Here is a 17,680-nt window from a genome sequence, read left to right as displayed (position 1 = left end):
AGAGGCACAGATAGGAAGACAGGGAGGGAGGGAGGGAGAAGTGACAGCGCATGCATGACAGGGATGAGCTATGCTGCTCAGGGATTGGTCTACATAAATAGCCAACCAATCACAGATGAGGCAAACAGAAAGACTAGGGGACAGCTGGAGAAAGAGGGAAGTGCTATGAAAAAGAGAGGGAGAAGGTGAAATCACAGGACTACAGAGGAAAGCTAACAAACACAGAGCAGGGATGAAAACAGGAGAGAGTGCAGATCAGTGAGATTTCCAGAGAGAACAGGAAGAGAGAAGAGAGGACTGAAAGGAAGGATATGGGCAGAGAGAGGGGTGTAAACAGCAAGCAGCAGCACAGAGAAAATCAATCAGCCAGACCAATAGCATCAGCCTGGGAAGCCATGCTCTGAAAGGCTTGGAGAAGCGGGGCTACGCAGGCAGCACACGGCGCGGCACAGGCCTAGCCAACAGCCCACTGGCCCACAGGCCCACAGGCCTAGCCAACAGCCCACTGGCCCACAGGCCCACAGGCCCACAGCGGGGGGGAGAGGGAAAGAAGACACCCAGAACCACACTGTCAGCTGCTGTAGCCATGAGGACAACACGGAAGGGGAGTGTGGAGATGCCTGCATTTGTCCGGCAGCTGGTGAAGGAGACAGAGAAGAGGGTCAGCTCCTTCTTCAAGGGAGGGGGCGTGGAGGGGCAGAGCACATGCAGGGGGAGGGGGAGGAGGTGATCCCCAGCCCCTACCTGGACCGTCCCGTCCTGGACAAGCTGACTGAGGAGGGCTGCTCCCGCTGGGGCCTGACCTACGCCCTGGGCAGCATGCAGGGCTGGAGGGCTAACATGGAGGACTACCACAACTGTGTGCCTCAGCTGGGCGCAGGGCTGGCAGACTGGAGCTTCTTTGCTGTGTTTGATGGGCATGCGGGCAACCAAGTGGCACAGTACGCCTCACAACACCTGCTTGATCAGGTCCTAGCTACAGGTAAAACAAACTTAGACAAAATGTTATCATCTGTGTTTGACATACTTCTCATGTTACTTAACAGCCTGTTTCATCTCATAGTTTAAATAGATGCTTGATACAAAAGAGATGCGTGAACAGATCTTCATATATTGAGTTGATGACTCATCCGAGAGCAGATATTTATATGTAACATTAAGCTCATCGGGGTAAAGCATGTGACTCCTCAGTGATATATTGAATAGCCTATGTTAGAGAGGTGTATACCTGGTAATAACTATAAATGATCACTACATTTTAGGTTACTGGAGATTAGCAAGATAAAGTAGCAGTGTTGTGGTAAAATAAATACGTAGCTGACCAATAACACAAATCATTTTAGCCACTGCATTTACTGCCTGTGTGCAGTGTGTACTGACTTCCTATGTATACTTACTGCTTGTGTACTGTACGGCCTATATGTACCAACTGTACGGTATGTGTGTACCAACTGTACGGCCTATATGTACCAACTGTACGGTATGTGTGTACCAACTGTACGGCCTATATGTACCAACTGTACGGTATGTGTGTACCAACTGTACGGTATGTGTGTACCAACTGTATGGCCTGTGTGTACCAACTGTATGGCCTGTGTGTACCAACTGTACGGTATGTGTGTACCAACTGTACGGCCTATATGTACCAACTGTACGGTATGTGTGTACCAACTGTACGGTATGTGTGTACCAACTGTACGGCCTGTGTGTACCAACTGTACGGTATGTGTGTACCAACTGTACGGTATGTGTGTACCAACTGTACAGTATGTGTGTACCAACTGTACGGTATGTGTGTACCAACTGTATGGCCTGTGTGTACCAACTGTACGGTATGTGTGTACCAACTGTATGGCCTGTGTGTACCAACTGTACGGTATGTGTGTACCAACTATACGGCCTATATGTACCAACTGTACGGTATGTGTGTACCAACTGTACGGCCTATGTGTATGTGTACCAACTGTATGACGGTACCTGTGTGTACCAACTGTACGGTATGTGTGTACCAATGTGTGTACCAACTGTACGGTACCTACGGCGTATGTGTGTACCAACTGTATGGTATGTGTGTACCAACTGTACGGTATGTGTGTACCAACTGTACGGTATGTGTGTACCAACTGTATGGCATGTGTGTACCAACTGTACGGCATGTGTGTACCAACTGTACGGCCTGTGTGTACCAACTGTACGGTATGTGTGTACCAACTGTACGGTATGTGTGTACCAACTGTACGGCCTATGTGTACCAACTGTACGGCCTGTATGTACTAACTGTATTGTATGTGTGTACCAACTGTACCATGTGTACCAACTGTATGGCCTGTGTGTACCAACTGTACGGTATGTGTGTACCAACTGTACGGTATGTGTGTACCAACTGTATGGCCTGTGTGTATGTGTGTGTGTACCAACTGTACGGTATGTGTGTACCAACTGTACGGTATGTGTGTACCAACTGTATGGTATGTGTGTACCAACTGTACGGCCTATGTGTACCAACTGTACGGCCTGTATGTACTAACTGTATGGTATGTGTGTACCAACTGTACGGTATGTGTGTACCAACTGTATGGCCTGTGTGTACCAACTGTACGGTATGTGTGTACTAACTGTACGATAAGTGTGTACCAACTGTACGGTATGTGTGTACCAACTGTACGATAAGTGTGTACCAACTGTACGGTATGTGTGTACCAACTGTACGATAAGTGTGTACCAACTGTACGGTATGTGTGTACCAACTGTATGGCCTGTGTGTACCAACTGTACGGTATGTGTGTACTAACTGTACGGTATGTTTGTACCAACTGTATGGTAAGTGTGTACCAACTGTACGGTATGTGTGTACTAACTGTACCTTATGTTTGTACCAACTGTACGGTATGTGTGTACCAACTGTACGGTATGTGTGTACCAACTGTACGGTATGTGTGTACCAACTGTACGGTATGTGTGACCAACTGTACGGTATGTGTGTACCAACTGTACGGTATGTGTGTACCAACTGTACGGTATGTGTGTACCAACTGTACGGTATGTGTGTACCAACTGTACGGTATGTGTGTACCAACTGTACGGTATGTGTGTACCAACTGTACGGTATGTGTGTACCAACTGTACGGTATGTGTGTACCAACTGTACGGTATGTGTGTACTGTACGGTATGTGTGTACCAACTGTATGGGTATGTGTGTACCAACTGTACGGTATGTGTGTACCAACTGTACGGTATGTGTGTACCAACTGTACGTTATGTTTGTACCAACTGTACGGTATGTGTGTACCAACTGTACGGTATGTGTGTACCAACTGTACGGTATGTGTGTACCAACTGTACGGTATGTGTGTACCAACTGTACGGTATGTGTGTACCAACTGTACGGTATGTGTGTACCAACTGTACGGTATGTGTGTACCAACTGTACGGTATGTGTGTACCAACTGTACGGTATGTGTGTACCAACTGTACGGTATGTGTGTACCAACTGTACGGTATGTGTGTACCAACTGTACGGTATGTGTGTACCAACTGTACGGTATGTGTGTACCAACTGTACGGTATGTGTGTACTGTGTGTACCAACTGTACGGTATGTGTGTACCAACTGTACGGTATGTGTGTACTAACTGTACGGTATGTGTGTACCAACTGTACGGTATGTGTGTACCAACTGTACGGTATGTGTGTACCAACTGTACGGTATGTGTGTACTAACTGTACGGGTGTGTCCTGTAGGAGGGATCGGGCCAGAGGACCACCCTGATCGGGTAAGAGGGAGCTTCACAGATGGCTTCCTACACACAGACAAACACCTGCTAACTGCAGCCCGCCGTGAGGGCTGGGAGCGGGGTGGCACCACCGTGACCTCCACTCTCATCTCACCACGATACTTCTACTTCGCCAACTGTGGAGACTCGCGTGCCATGCTGTGCCGGGCAGGGCAAGTGTGCTTCTCCACTGAGGACCACAAGCCCTACAGCCCTCTGGAGAGGGAGCGCATTGAGAGCGCCGGTGGCTCCGTGTCCCTGCAGCGCATCAACGGCTCCTTGGCCGTGTCCCGAGCCCTGGGGGACTTCAGCTACAAGGGGGCAGAGAACCGGCCACCCACCCAGCAGATGGTGTCTCCGGAGCCAGAGGTGTGTGTGGTGGAGCGGTCGCCCGGGGATGAGTTCCTGGTGCTGGCTTGTGACGGGGTGTGGGACACGGTCTCCAACGAGGAGCTGTGTGCTTTCATCCGCAGCCGTCTGCGCGTCTGCACTGACCTCAGGGACGTCTGCTCCCAGGTCATTGACCTCTGCCTCTATAAGGTCAGTACCCAAGGTCACATGTAGATCATTACATATGGACCACATCAGTGATCTGTTAAAATAGTCCCTTCATGTACATGTTGGTGCATAAGTGTATCAGTTTGCTGTCAACATGTGGATGCACTATCCTCAATGTAGACAGGGCAAAATGTTCTGATCTGGTTAAACATGAGCCACACAGACTGAACATTAGTTAATAAAATGTGATATTATTTTGGCAGAGGCTATGGCTTTATTTTCCATTACATAATAATAATCCCAAGAAATACGATTATCGAGGATATACCAGAACTCAAAGAGTACCTTCTGACCTTCGCAAGGCTTAGACAGACCACTGGGACATGAGAATGTATGACGTCACAATACCTTTACAAACACATACCCACTAGCACACACCTATTGAACACATACTCTGTGAGCTGAGCTGGGCTGGCTTTGACTACCATATCCTCACCTTAGTATGGCTTGGCGGTTATATAACAGTGTTCCAGTTTAGAGATTCTGCTCAACGACCTGAAAATGTCACAGTTTCTAATGCTCTCACACACTTCACCATCATAGTCAGTTCAGTTGTGCATGAAGGAGGAAGTAGGCTATTCATGTTCCTGAAGGGAGACTATGTGCTTTAGCTTTGCTGTGTGGAGGGTCAGTCTTATACAAAGGATAAGGTTCCGTACAGCATTTGTACATCAGACTCTGCTTTTATTAGCCCACCCAGGTCACATCAGGATCGGACGTGAGGAGGGGGTGCGAGGGGATTATTTAAAATACTCTTTGAAGAGGTAGAATTTCAAAGTTTTCGGAAGATGAGCAGGGATTCTGCTGTCCTAGCTTCAGGGGGAAGCTGGTTCTGAGCCAAGAGACAATAGGTGGCAGAGCGGAGTACTCGGGTTGGGGTGTAGGGTTTGAGCATAGCCTGAAGGTAGGGAGGGGCAGTTCCTCTTGCTGCTCAGTAGGTAAGAACCATGGCCTTGTAGTGGATGCGAGTTTCAACTGGAAGCCAGTGGAGTGTGCGAAGGAGCAGGGTGACATGGGGGAATTTGGGAAGGTTGAACACCAGGCGGGCTGCAGTGTTCTGGATAAGTTGCAGGAGTTTGATGGCACAAGCGGGAGCCCAGCCAACAGCAAGTTGCAGTAATATAGACGGGAGATGACAACTGCCTGTATTAGGACCTGCCTGGCTTCCTGTGTGAGGTAGGGTCGAACTCTATGGATGTTGTAGAGCAGGAACCTGCAGGAGCAGGTCACTGCATTGATGTTTACAGAGAATGACAGGGTGTTGTCCAGGGTCACGCCAAGGTTCTTTGCACTCTGGGAGGGGGACACTCGAGTTGTCAACCTTGATGGAGAGGTCTTGGAGTGGGCAAGCTTTCCCTGGGAGGAAGAGAAGCTCCATCTTGTCCAGGTTGAGCTTGAGGTGGTGGGCTTACATCCAAGCTGAGGCACACTATATATACAAAATTATGTGGACACCCCTTCAAATTAGTAGATTCGGCTATTTCAGCCACAACCGTTGCTGACAGGTGTATAAAATCGAGCACACAGCCATGCAACCCCCACAGACCAACATTGACAGTAGAATGGCCTTACCAAAGAGCTCCGTGATTTTGAACGCAGAGATGCGTGTCGCCACCTGGGTGTCATCCGCATAGCAGTAATAGGAGAGACCATGCGAGGATATGACAGAACCAAGTGACATGGTGTATAGAGAGAAGAAGAGAGGGCCTAGAACTGAGCCCTGAGGGACACCTGTATTGAAAGTATGTGGTGCAGACACAGATCCGCTCCACGTCACCAGGTAGGAGTGGCTTGCCAGGTAGGATGCAATCCAAAAGTGTGCAGAGCCTGAGACACCCAGCCCTGAGAGCGTGAAGAGGAGAATCTGATGGTTCACATTGTTGAAGGTTGTGGATAGATCTAGGAAGATGAGAACAAAGGAGAGAGTGTCAGCTTCAGCAGTGCGGAGAGCCTTCGTGACACAGAGAAGAGCAGTCTCGGTTGAGTGACCCATCTTGATGCCTGACTGGTTAGGGTCAAGAAGATTGTTCTGAAAGAGATAGAGAGAGAGTTGGTCAGAGAGCACGCTCAAGAGTTTTGGAAACAAAAGATAGGTATACTGGTCTGTAATTTTTGGCGTCAGTGGGGTCAAGTGTTGGTTTCTTGAGGGAAACGACCCTGGCCATTTTAAGGTCAGGGGGTACACAGGCAGTGGTCAGGGATGAGTTTATGAGGAATGGGAGGTCTCCAGAGATTGTCTGGAGAAGGGGATGGAGTAAAGAGAGCAGGTTGTCAGGCGGCCGGACCACAGTAATCGCAGGATTTGATCTGAAAAGAGAGGTAGAAAGAGGTCAAGGTGTAGGGTAGTTCTGTGTGAGTGGGACCAGTGTCCTCAAAAGGCTGAGGGAATGAGGAGGAGATGTCGTCGACCTTCTTTTCAACGTGTTTGACAAAGTAATCCGCAGAATGGGAAGAGGAGGGGAGGTTTAATCTTTTACTGCAATGGGCTCAATCAGGGTCACAAAGAGTGTATCTTGGTCATCTTTAACACATTTACCTTGAAACAGAAGTATACACCTTACACATATGGTTATTGGCTTTAAAAAAAGAAAACACCTGTACTGTGTCAAATAGAGTTGAAATGTAATGCATTCCAATATTGCACTTTATATACTGTACATCACATAATATAACAACTGTTTGACATAGAAACACCTAACTTTCTGCAGGTTTTTGAAATTATCTTTATTAATGAAATTATAAAAAATATGAATAACATTCCATCCATGAGGCCAAAGAGGGTGGGTTTTGGTCATTGACTGCAGGAAAGGGCTACGGAGGGCGGTGAAGATCGAAAAGAGCCAGAAGCTTGAAATTTACAGTGATGGAAGGTAGGTGAATATGAGGTCAAGCGTATTGCCTGCCTTGTGAGTGGGAGGAGACTGGGAACAGGTGAGGTCAAAAGAGGCAAGGAGGTGAAGAAAGAGTTCAAAACACTGCCAGAGACAGACCAGGAATCCCACATTGTTGTGCATGCAGGGTTCACTAAATTAGAACGGTTGCAGCCAAGGGGTGGGGAGCATCTGTAAAGCCTACAGGAGAGGAGCGAACAGGTATAGAAAACACACACATAGTTGGCAAAGCTACAAAAGAGCAAAATGAGATCATCTGAAAATAACTAAATCAAATCAAATTTTATTTGTCACATACACGTTTCGCAGATGTTATTGCGGGTGTTGAGAAATGCTTGTGTTTCTAGCTCCAACAGTTCAGTAGTATCTCAAATTCACAACAATACACACAATACACACAACCTAAAAGTAAAAGAATGGAATTCAGGAATATATATATATTAGGATGAGCAATGTTAGAGTGTCATAGACTAAATACAGTAGAATAGAATACATTATATACAGTACCAGTCAAATGTTTGGAAACCAACTCAATCAAGGGTTTTTCTATACTTTTACTATTTTCTATGTTGTAGAATAATAGTAAAGACAGAAACTATAAAATAACACAAAATATATTTTATATTAGAAATTCTTCAAAGTAGCCACCCTTTGCCTTGATGACAGCTTTGCATACTCTTGGCATTCTCTCAACCAGCTTCACGAGGAATTATTTTCCACCAGTCTTGAAGGAGTCCCCACATATGCTGAGCACTTGTTGGCTGCTTTTCCTTCACTCTGCGGTCCAACTCATCCCAAACCATCTCAATTGGGTTAAGGCCGGGTGATTGTGGGTGCCAGGTCATCTGATGCAGCACTCCATCACTCTCCTTCCTTGTCAAATAGCCCTTATACAGCCTGGAGGTGTGTTATGGGTCATTGTCCTGTTGAAAAACAAATGATAGTCCAACTAAGAGCAAACTAGATGGGATGGCGTATCGCTGCGGAATGCTGTGGTAGCCATGCTGGTTAATTAAGTGTGCCTTGAATTCTAAATAAAATCACAGACAGTGTCACCAGCAAGACAACCCACACCATCACACCTCCTCCTCCATGCTTCACTGTGGGAACCACACATGCGGAGATAATCCGTTCACGTACTCTGCGTCTCACAAAGACACGGCGGTTGGAATAAAAATCTCAAATTTGGACTTATCAGACCAAAGGACAGATTTCCATCGGTCTAATGTCCATTGCTCATGTTTTTTTGGCCCAAGCAAGTCTCTTCTTATTATCCGTGTCCTTTAGTAGTGGTTTCTTTGCAGCAATTCGACCATGAAGGCCTGATTCACACAATCTCCTCTGAACAGTTGATGTTGAGATGTGTCTGTTACTTGAACTCTGTGAGGTGCAATCTGAGGTGCAGTTAATTGCCTATTTCTGAGGTTGGTAACTCTAATGAACATATCCTCTGCAGCAGAGGGAACTCTGGGTCTTACGTTCCTGTGGCGGTCTTCATGAGAGCCAGTTTCATCATAGCACTTGAGGGTTTTTGGAACTGCACTTGAAGAAACTTTCAAAGTTCTTGAAATTTTCCGGATTGACTGACCTTCATATCTTAAAGTAATGACTGACTGTCGTTTCTCTTTGCTTATTTGAGCTGTTCTTGTCATAATATGGACTTGGTTTTTTACCAAAAATGGCTCTTCTGTCACAATACAACTGATTGGCTCAAATGCATTAAGAAGGAAGAATTTCCACAAATTAACTTTTAAAAAGGCACACATGTTAATTGGCTTCTCAAATGACTGCCTCGCCTGGTTCACCAACTACTTCTCAGATAGTGTTCAGTGTGTTAAATCGGAGGGCCTGTTGTCCAGACCTCTGGCAGTCTCTAGGGCAGGGGTGTCAAAGTCAAATGGACGGAGGGCCAAATAAAAAATTTAGCTACAAGCCGAGGGCCGGACTGTTCGAATGTTCATTGAAAAAATTTTAAATGACGCATATAGTCTAGTGAACCTAATTGAACCTACTGAAAACCTAACAAATATATTCCAATATGATCAGATAAATAAAGCAATATTTTCTTATGGCTCTGTCAGTAATCTTTAATTTTCAACAGACACAAAAGACAAATTTCCTTTATATAAAAATCCCCATAACATGAACATTAAATGAAAGAAACCGGTATTCAAGGCACCATCAGTAGCCTATATTTTCTATTTTAGCAAAAGTGGGCTAAATTTACTTCAAAGAAAAAAACAATAATAGCAATTTTCTATCATCCACTCAACTGAAATATTTTTAAAATATAATTGGATAGAAATACAATAAAATAAAGTGCAAAAATCTATTAATCAAAAACAACACTTTGTTTAAGGAGAAGTAACATGCAGTGAAAACAAATATTAAACTTTAACTTTTAAACTTGAACTGAGTAAAAACTCTAAATATGTGATTGCACAGTAATGTTCACTTGTTTGAGGTTGAGGGTGATACTTGGTGGTGTCCCATCTTTTCCACAAGTTCATCAATGTTCGGGGTAAGGCTCTGAGCTGAGGAAATCCTCAGAATTGAGTGGAGGTGTTCAGCAGTAAGTCGACTTCTGTGTGATGTTTTGTTCAGGTTCATCAAAGAAAAAGTTGTTCACACAGGTATGTGCTGCCAAACATAGACAACGTTTGAGCAGCCTGGATGTTGGGGCATTGTGTCGGGGAGGAAACGGGCGAACTCCGCAGCACCCACTGCCGCATATTTTGCCCTCAGTGCATCATTGCATTGGAGGTCAATCAACTCCATTTGGAGGTTTGGTGGTGAGCTTTCCACGTCAACAGCAAATGGGTTACCGAGCAGTTCCAACCTGCTTTTTTGTGCTTCAAAGTCAGCAAATCGGCGTCGAAAGTCAGCGGCAAGCATACCTATTTTATCAGCCAACTGTGCGCTCGGGAACGCACTGGTAGAGAGCTTCTCTTTCATGGTCTGGCAGCTGGGAAAGTGGCTCAAATTTTCTTTCCGCATCTGCGTCTCCCACAGAGTCAGTTTGGTTTTAAATGCCTTCACTGTACTGTACATATCAGAGATGACATGATCCCGACCCTGCAGCTGCAAGTTCATTGCATTCAGATGACTTGTAATGTCACACAGAAAAGCCATTTCACACAGAAACATTTCGTCTCGGAGTTGTGTTGTGTCTTTCCCTTTGCTGTCCAAGAACAGACAAATCTCCTCACGAAGCTCGAAACATCTTTGAAGCACCTTTCCCTGGCTTAGCCATCGCACCTCTGTGTGATAAGGCAAATCACCATGCTCCGTTTCTAACTCCGTCAGAAATGCCTTGAACTGGCGGTGATTCAAACCTTTGGCTCTGATAAAGTTAACTGTGCGCGTGATGATGCTCATTACATGCTCCATTTTCAAGGCTTTACCGCACAACGCTTCCTGGTGTATGATACAATGATAAGCTGTCAGCTCACCTGTCGCGTTTTCCTCTTGCATCTTTTCCCGTATCTTCAAGTCCGCTCCTGTGTCCACACATCGCAGGTGCTCCGTCGGTTGTCAAACCCACGAGTTTTTCCCAAGGCAGCTCCATCTCATTTACACATCTTGACACCTCTTCATACAAATCATGCCCCGTAGTTGTGCCATGCATAGGACGTAAAAATCCTCTGTCACGCTTAGGCTGGAGTCCACTCCGCGGATGAAAATTGACAACTGGGCAATGTCAGAAATGTCGGTGCTCTCATCCACAGCCAAGGAATATGCAATGAAATCTTTTCTTTTTCACAAGCTGCTCTTTTAGATTGATGGACAACTGGTCTACTCTCTCGGCAATGGTGTTTCTGCTCAGACTCACATTTAAAAAGAGTTGCCTTTTTTTCTGGGCAAACTCACAAACTTTAATCATGCAGTTTTTGATGAAATCCCCCTCCGTAAATGGCCGGGCTGATTTAGCGATCTCTTCTGCCAAAATAAAACTGGCCTTGACAGCAGCCTGGCCTTGTGATTTGGCTTTTTTGAACAGAGCCTGTCGAGATTTGAGGCCTCGTTTTAATTCCTCTGCCTTTTGTAGCCTTTGTTCCATGTCCATATTCTTGTTTTTGTCCGCGTGTTTCGTTTCATAATGTCGTCTCAGATTATACTCTTTCAGTACCGCCACACTTTCTCCACACAGAAGACACACAGGTTTTCCAGCTACCTCCGTGAACATATACTCCGACTCCCACCTTGTTTGAAACCCCGGTTCTCAGTGTCCACCTTCCGTTTTGCCATTTTTGATGGGTATCTGAAAGTTAATTTTACTGTGATGCTGACGACTGCTGTGCCAATAAATATTGAAATGAAGCAGCCTACTGCTCGGTGCGTCACCGTTGCATTGTGGGAAATGTAGTATTGGTGCGTGTAAAAGATCTGCGGGCTGCCGGCTTGCTGCGGTCTGCGGGCCGGTTCTAATAATAAATCAAGATCATCCCAGGGGCCGTAAAAAACCTTCTCGCGGGCCGGATGTGGCCCGCGGGCCTTGACTCTGACATATGTGCTCTAGGGGTTCACGTACCACAGGGTTCAATTCTGGGGCGACTTTTTTCTCTGTATATATCAATGATGTCGCTCTTGCTGCTGGTGATTTTCTGATCCACCTCTACGCAGACGACACCATTATGTATACATCTGGCCCTTCTTTGGACACTGTACTAACAAACCTCCAAACAAGCTTCAACGCCATACAACACTCCTTCCGTGGCCTACAACTGCTTTACATTCTAGTAAAACTAAGTGCATGCTCTTCAATTGATTGCTGCCCGTACCCTCCCACCCGACTAGCATCACTGCTCTGGATGGTTCTGACTTAGAATATGGGGACAACTACAAATACCTAGGTGTCTGGTTAGACAGAAAACTCACCTTCCAGACTCACATTAAGCATCTCCAATCCAAAATTAAATCTAGAATCGGCTTCCTGTATCGCAACAAAGCCTCCTTCACTCATGCTGCCAAACATCCTCGTAAAACCCTCGTAAAACTGACCATCCTACCGATCCTTGACTTTGGCGATGTAATTTACAAAATAGCCTCCAACACCTACTACTCAGCAAACTGTTTGTAGTCTATCATAGCGCCATTTTGTCACCAAAGCCCCATATACTAGTCTATCACAGCGCCATTTTGTCACCAATGCCCCACCACTGCAACATGTGTCCTCTTGTTGGCTGGCCCTCACTACATATTCATCGCCAAACCCACTGACTCCAGGTCATCTATATGTATTTTCCAGGTAAAGCCCCGCCTTATCTCAGCTCACTGGTCACCATAGCAACACACCCACGTAGCATGCACTCCAGCAGGTATATTTCACTGGTCATCCCCAAAGCCAACACTTCCTTTGGCTGCCTTTCCTTCCAGTTCTCTGCTGCTAATGACTGGAACAAACTGCAAAAATCTCTGAAGCTGGAGTCATATCTCCCTCTCTAATTTTAAGTATCAGTTGTCAGAGCAGCTTACCGATCACTGTACCTGTACACAGCCAATCTGTAAATAGCCCACCCAACTGCCTCATCCCCATATTTTTACTTACCCTCTTGCTCTTTTGCACCCCAGAATCTCTACTTGCACATCATCATCTGCACATCTATCACTCCAGTGTTAATGCTAAATTTAAATGATTTTGCCACAATGGCCTATTTATTGCCTTACCTCCCTAATCTTACTATATTTGCACACACTGTATATAGATTTTTTTCTATTGTACTATTGACTGTACGTTTGTTTATCCCATGTGTAACTCTGTGTTGTTTTTGTCGCACTGCTTTGCTTTATCTTGGCCAGGTCGCAGTTGTAAATGAGAACTTGTTCTCATCTGGCCTACCTGGTTAAATAAAGGTGAAATAAATAAAATAAAATACAAATGCATTCCATTGAAATGCATTCCAGGTGACTACCTCATGAAGCTGGTTGAGAGAATGCCAAGATTGTGCAAAGTTGTCATCAATTCAAAGGGTGGCTACTTTGACGAATCTCAAATCTAAAATATATTTAGATTTGTTTAACACTTTTTTGGTTACTACATGATTCCATGTGTTATTTCATAGTTTTGATGTCTTCACTATTAGTCTACAATGTAGAAAATAGTCCAAATAAAGAAACCCCTTGAATGAGTAGGTGTGTCCAAACGTTTGACTGGTACTGTACAGTATAGCAAAAATATGTAAACATTATTAAAGTGACTAGTGTTCCATTATTAAAGTGGCCAGTCATTTCAAGTCTATGTATATGTGGCAGCAGCCTCTAAGGTGCCTAGTGATGGCTATTTAACAGTCTGATGGCCTTGAGATACAAGCTGTTTTTCAGAAGAGAAGTGGTCATAGTTGGAGGTAAGATACTCAAGTAAGAGAGTGGTGTGGAGCCTTCCTCTCTTTCCTTCCTCAAATAACTCAGCAGAACAACTCTACAGCACCTTCTTTGTTTCATCGATGGTCTTAGATTTGCAACCAGACCGCCACTGAGAAAACATGGGAGACTGAAGCGCTAGCAATAATTGCCTTGCAGAGGTAAAGAGCACACCTCCATGATACCAATTGCTGATTGCCTATGAGAGGAGAAACCACCCCCCCTCCAATACAGCCACTGATTACGAAGACAACAACAGTCGCAAATTGCCCTGCCCCTTAATCCTGGTTGAGGTGTCAACAATCATCTGCAAATGAATAACAGTCAGCAGTTCATACACCACGTAGGCTACAGGGAAGACAGGCAGTACTCTATCATTTGAGAGTGTGGTAACTTCTAGAACAAAGGGGGCCTAATCTTGTAAGGATCAGACAAACACAGAAGAGAAGTGGTCGTAGTTGGAGGTCAATAGGTCACTACTTAGCAGGCTGTTGTAATCCTGCTAGTAGCCTTCTAGTAAGCCTTGTTTGGCTCTCACCTGATTTGGCACTTGACCAACAACAATATCTACAGCTCAATACATTTTCACCATTATCATAATGGAGTGAAAGATTATCCTATCTCACATACTGTTCAGAGGGCACATCACAAAAATTTGCTAACAACAGTCAACCCTCTTTACAAATGTAAGATGTACTTATGTCAGGTCTGTACTATATCCTACCATGAGGGGATCTCTGTGTACTGGGACTGTCCTAACCCTGGTTGGCTTGTTCTCCTCTGCAGGGCAGTCTGGACAACATCAGTATAATCTTGGTCTGCTTCCCTGGCTCCCCCCAGCTCTCAGCAGAGGCCCTACACCAGGAGGCAGCGCTTGAAGATCTGCTGGAGTCTAAAGTGGCAGGTGCAGTATTGTGGGGGTTGTTGTGAGGATAATTATATTCACTCACTTCAGTTTATCCATTTTAACCCCAAATCAGTTTACAACAAGATTTACACAACTATAGTTGGGTCATTCCACAAATTAGGCACCTTTTGAGTACTTAAAAACACCAACACTCTGTCATAAAGAGCATGTTAAACAAAATGTTAAATAAAAAACACGTTTTCCCATCTCAAGAGGTTGAATAAAAGAAATACTATAGTAAGTGCCTATTAAGTGCAAATACAGTAACAGGGTTGACGACTTCTTAAATCAGCCATAAATCCCCTTGTGACAGAAGGAATAGAAGCTTGGGGCGATTGAATGCAAGCTTCACCCCAAAACATTTCTGTAAAAAAAATGTCTAGCCTGTCTGTTCATAGCTAACAGGGTTGACATGGTGTGATCGACCAGCTCAGTTTTCCACCACGAAACATAAAAAAATTGCCAAAAGGAGTAGAACCAGCTCACCTGCTTTTACACTGTGATTTGACTATTAGATGTTCAATACTTCTTTTGAAAAAGATATTAAAACAAGAGCTCAGTTCAAGTAACAGTGTTGACAAAATGCAACAAAATAACTAGGGCTTTGCAATGATGAACTTGGAGAAATGTTGGGGTTAAGGGGGTTAGAATAGTCCTATAAGCCACAGAGGATGCTTAAAAGGACTTGTACAAATGCTGAATTTCGGGCACTTTAGCAAGTCTTAATTAATATTAAAAAAACAAATGTATTGAATTGTCCATGTGGTCTATATTAAAGGCAACTTCATTTAATATAACAGGCTTTTAAAAGTCAATATCTGTCCACCATTTCTACTTCAAATATCAAAGGAATGCAAAAGGCACTCATTTTGTGGAGTGAAACAGTTCATTGATACAGAGAGGACAGGTGCACTATTGTCAAGTACGCTACATGTATCATTTCAATCATTGTTTTTCTTTCTTTCAAATACTCCCCTCTTCCCTTTTGATAGAGATTTATGAGGAGCTGAGTTCCCAGGGGGAGGATCCTGACCTGCTGTCTGTCCTCACTGTTCTGGCAAACACTGATGTCCCAGGTTTACCACCTGGAGGCGGTCTGCAGAGCAAGTAAGTGCAATAAGGATCCTCTGAGTAGAGAGACACTGCTTGTCCTCAAACCTGTTTCCTGTGTGTTGCAGAAGGAACTGTATCATCTCTGCCTATTACGAAAAGAAAGAGGCACACAAACCTACTACACCTAATGTAAGTGTTTGTATTTATATCAAACTATCTCAGTTACTATACCAATACTACGTCATCTCTGAGCGGGTCAGTATTTATGCACAATCACTTAACAGCAGTCCACATTTTTCTCCAGGGGCTTGGTGTTTCTGAGAAGCTCGTCTAGGCTCTGTTGTCTGGGAAACGTCTCAGGAACACAACCAATGACAAACTAAAAACTGTTTTCATTATGTGGCAATTCAATCAATCACAAAAGGGAACCTGACGAAAGAATATTGTCGCATCCCTCCTGCCAAGCAACATCCTGATGTAACAAGTAAAATACAATTTGTGGACTATAGATTTTTATATTTCTACAATATAGGGAACATTTTATTTTATAGGACCTGACACTTTTAAACTCAGAGATTCTGGCTCAGCAAAATGATCCAGTAGTTGACAACCCATCTGACATATATTTATCCCATATGGATAACAATGTCAAATTTGAATTGTTATATTCTTTAAAAATGGAATTCAAAGAGGTAAAATTAGCACCAGTATTCTTTGCACAACTTCTATAGGTATGGATTTCAGGTTGATGTTTAGTGTTGAGTCATCAAACCTCTCTCTCTCTGTCCTGTGTTTGGTCTGGTTGGCATGACCTGTACTGTGTTTGGTCTGGTTGGCATGACCTGTACTGTGCTGCCTTACCGACCTTGATGACAGTGGATTTAATAACCTGTTACAGTGACATGATCAAGACAAACCCAAGAAAGGTCAGTAGATTAATGAACGTGTTAATGTATTATCATATGTGATTTAAATGAGTATGTACTTTACTTACATACTGTGTAGTGTGTGTATAGACACTACATGTTAAAAGTCATGACTGTTTTCAGCCTAAATAAAGATGATTTGACTGAATAAGAACTTGCAGAGAATTTACTAGAGAACACCACAGCATCCACTTACATCTCCATCAAGTGGCTTTCAACTACATATTTATAATGACAAATATTTTGATATGCCAGATCATTAAAGGTTTTACTGTGTTTTAAATGATTACTGCCAGATGGTAAATCACAGACAACGAAGAAACTTCATTTCATGTATGTCCACCAGGAGGAGTTGTCTCTAAATAAAAACGTGTTCAGCCTTCTTCTTTTTGAACTTTCCTGTTTAAAAGTGTGCTATGAAACACCTTGGTGAGGATAATATGGTACGTGATGTTCATGTTGTAAAGAGATAAGTATGCATGATCAAGGTGACTCTTGTGGGAAATACCTGCATACGCGTGAGGGGCCCTGATCAGTTAGGTACTGTTAAAATGAACACAGAAAATTGGCAATCCATAACAATTGGATGAGTCACACTCTCACACCATTTATTGACATAAATACCTTTCCAAATGATATATTTGATTAAATGTGCTTTATTTCAATATCCTATTTGTCAGAGTTATCTTGATGATTGCATTGCATTTTAATGTGACCTCCATCTCAGCCATCAGAAGATGAAGAGGTTTTATCTTCCTTTTACAGCTCTCATACTGTGTGTCTGAGGGCTTTCTATCTAATTAACGCAACACAATTGAACCGTGATACATATTCAACAGGTTCTCTAGCAGAGCCCTAGACATTAGGGGACAGGATACAAATACAGAATATGGGTACATTTCCATGTTCACTGATGCCACCCCACGCAAATCCATTGTGTTGTGGAGGAGCTCAGGACACATCTGAAAGGCTCTCATAAATCAGTGGGTCTCCTCCAGACCCCCTCCACATCTCCATTCTCCACACAAATCCTGATTGCGTTCAGCATTACATTCCTGCCAATCACTTGAGCCTCTCAAACCCTCTCTAGACATATGCTGTTGAAATGCAAGGTGTCTGTCCACCGCATCTCCCCCACAGAACCAAACGGGATCATTCTGTCTCAATAGGAGATCAGTGATTGTCATGAATGTCTGGCATTCTGAGAAGCTG

General features: G+C 44.1%; 1 pseudogene; it reads left to right on the top strand.

Annotated features, from left to right (window-relative positions):
* Nucleotides 1-179: 179 nt before the first annotated feature.
* On the top strand, nucleotides 180-16,938 carry LOC135550552 (protein phosphatase 1A-like; annotated as a pseudogene).
* Nucleotides 16,939-17,680: the final 742 nt, after the last annotated feature.

The sequence above is a fragment of the Oncorhynchus masou genome, chromosome 12, assembly GCF_036934945.1.
Source record: "Oncorhynchus masou masou isolate Uvic2021 chromosome 12, UVic_Omas_1.1, whole genome shotgun sequence".
Lineage (NCBI taxonomy): Eukaryota > Metazoa > Chordata > Actinopteri > Salmoniformes > Salmonidae > Oncorhynchus > Oncorhynchus masou.
This window is presented reverse-complemented; position numbering and strand designations above follow the sequence as displayed.